The 2834-nt window shown below is 51.9% G+C and overlaps 2 protein-coding genes across 2 annotated transcripts in view; one reads left to right on the top strand and one right to left on the bottom strand.

Annotated features, from left to right (window-relative positions):
- The window catches only part of LOC109925754 (ephrin type-B receptor 4-like), a 190249-nt gene extending 188573 nt beyond the window's left edge, over window positions 1-1676 (bottom strand). Inside the window, exon 1 of the mRNA XM_048620045.1 lies at window positions 1470-1676. The gene's annotated coding sequence lies outside the window, so the exon portion shown is untranslated. The remainder of the gene's footprint in view (window positions 1-1469) is intronic.
- Window positions 1-2834, top strand: part of LOC125487774 (activated CDC42 kinase 1-like) — a 23082-nt gene that overhangs the window by 10443 nt on the left and 9805 nt on the right. The gene's annotated exons all lie outside the window — the stretch shown is intronic.

Here is a 2834-nt window from a genome sequence, read left to right as displayed (position 1 = left end):
TTTTGGGGGGTGGGGGGGTGTGGTTTTTGCTCGCGGGGTTCCGGTCGAGGTGAGGAATATTCGCCAACCACCAACCTGAGCGCAAAATGTTTGGAGTGGGACCTGGCCGTTCGGCCCACCCGGACTGCTTGAGGCCCAACGCCCTCCCCCCAACAACTGCATTCGTTTAGCGCCTCCTCATGAGACCAGCCATCCTGGGAACCCGTTCTGCCAAACCTTTGCGGAGGGACGGGATGGCCGGACTGATGGGACGGAGACAGGCCGGATCCGTTAGGATGACTGGAGTTTGGAATATCGCAGGGATGGAATCTCATCGAGAGCTATAAACCTCTAACAGGGCGAGACAGGGTAAAAACAAAGGATGTTCCTGATTACTGGGCAGTTCAGAACCTTCGGCGGGGGGGGGGGGGGGGGGAACGGTCACGGTCTAAGGAATACAGGGTAGGACTGAGACAGGAGAAATGTTGTCACCCAGAGAGTGGGAAGCCTGTGGAATTCTCTGCCACAGAAAGTGGTTAAAACATTGAATGTTTTTAAGAAGGCATTAGATCTAGTTATAGAGTCATACAGCACAGAAACAGACCCTTCGATCCAACCAGTCTATGCTGACCATAATCCCAAACTAAAACAGTCCCACCTGCCTGCTCCTGGCCTATATCTCTCCAAACATTTCTTATTCATGTACTTATCTATGTGTTTTTTTTAAGTGTTATAACTGTGCCCACATCCACCACTTCCTCAGGAAGTTCATTCCACACACGAACCACTCTCTGTGCGTGATGTCCCTCGTGTCTTTCTTAAATCTTTCGCCTCCCACCTTAAAAATAAGTCCCCCCCCCAACCCCGCAGTTTGGAATTCCCCCACCCTGGAGCACAGAGCCCTGCCTTATCGATACCCTTCGTGATCTTATAACGCTCAATAAGGTCACCCCTCAACTTCCTTTCCTCCAGGGTTAGGGCTTTTAGGAGACAGCTTCCAGGGCATTTGGGGGGGGGTGGTGGGGAGAAGAAGTAGGAACTGAGTTGGAATGAAAAGCCCTTGATGTCACTGAACGGGCAGGGGGTAGCAGTCTCGAAGGGCCGAATGGCCTACTTCTGGCCCGGTTTTCTCAGTTCCTGTGAAGCTGTGAGCAGGCAGCCTTGGGGTTTGTGTGGGGGAGGGTGGGGGGGGTGGGGTGCCTGGAGTCGCTGGGGAGGAGTGGGGTGGGGACCGAGAGGGAGAGGAGATTGCTCGGGGATGGTGGCGGGGAAGGATGGTGTTTTGTTGGGGAGAGCCGAGGAGGACGGTTTGGGGCCGGGGTGGGGTGCGGAATGTAGGATTAGTTAGTTCTCTCACTCACTCTCCAATCTGTTTGCTCTTGTACAACATTTGGAGGATGGGGGAGGGCTTAAAACAAATTGGCCCAGAACGAAACCGGGGACAGAAACAAATCCCTAATTCTGATTCTCCCTTTCTCCTTCTTTCTTACCTGTTTAACATCAGCTGCGACCGGGAGTAAGTCTATCCGCAGGGAGTCTCTCTGCACAAAGAGAGGAAAAGGCAAGTTTTCATTGCCCCGAAACTCCAGGAAGGGCTGAGTGACAGACTTCTGGGTGGTTTCAATTCTTTTCAGGCTCGCCTATACTCCACCTCCCTCTCCTATTCCCTCCTGCCTTTCCTCTCCCCCAACCCTCCCCCTCTCTCTGGGGTAGGGAGGACACACACACACAGTCTCCCCAACCACCACCCCCCCTCCCCAGCCCCCGACCCCATACCCTCTTCCCCCTGAGCTACACAATCTGCAGAAGTGAGAGAGGGTCAGAGCCCCTCTTACAGGCAGGGAGGCACAGCTGTGTAGAGAAAGAGGAGCTTCTGGCTGCATCACAAACCTGGGAGTCGGCTCAATCCATGTTTAAGTTCGTGTGTCTGTGTGTGTGTGCTTTTGGAAGAATAAAGATTGTGTGTTAACCCTTTCCTCGCCGGATCTCTCCTGCATTGCTCTAATTCAGCAGGCTCAAAATATTAACTTCTGTTTCTCTCTCTCTCTCTCTCTCGGTGCCCAACTTGCTAAGTTATATTATACAGCACGGAAACAGACCCTTCGGTCAAATTCTATCTAAACTGTTCGAGTCCCACTTGCCAGCATTTGGCCCATTTCCCTCTAAACTCTTCCTATCCATGTACCCATCCCGATGCCTTCTAAATGTTGTAATTGTACCAGTCTCCACCACGTCCTCTGGCAGCTCGTTCCACACACGCACCACCCTCTGCATGAAAAAGGTTGCTCCTTAGGTCCCTTTTAATTCTCTCCCCTCCCACCTTAAACCTATACCTTCTAGTTTTGGACTCCCCTATCCCAGGGAAAAGACCTTTACTATTCACCCTCTCCATGCCCCTCCTGATTTTATAAACCTCCATAAGGTCACCCCTCAGCCTCCGACGCTCCGGGGAAAATAGCCCCAGCCTATTCAGCCTCTCCCTATAGCTCAAACCCTCCAACTCTGGCAACATCGTGGTAAATCTTTTCTGCTCCCTTTCAAGTTTGACAACATTTTTCCCATAGCAGGGAGACCAGAATTGAACACAGTATTCCAAAAGTGTCCTGTACAGCCGCAACATGATTTCCCAGCTCCTGTAGTCAATGTACTAACCTATGAAGGCTAGCGTAGCAGTCTCTGCTTCTGCTTCAGATCTTCGGCATCTGAAGATCTCTTTCATAGAATCCCTACAGTGTGGAAACAGGCCATTCGACCCATCAAGTCCACACTGCCCCTCCGAAAAGCAACCCACACCCCTACCCTATCCCTATCCCTATATTTCCTGTGGCTAACCTACCCAGCCTGCACATCCCTGG

Source organism: Rhincodon typus, chromosome 45 (genome assembly GCF_021869965.1).
Source record: "Rhincodon typus isolate 14 chromosome 45, sRhiTyp1.1, whole genome shotgun sequence".
NCBI classification, from domain to species: Eukaryota; Metazoa; Chordata; class Chondrichthyes; order Orectolobiformes; family Rhincodontidae; genus Rhincodon; species Rhincodon typus.
This window is presented reverse-complemented; position numbering and strand designations above follow the sequence as displayed.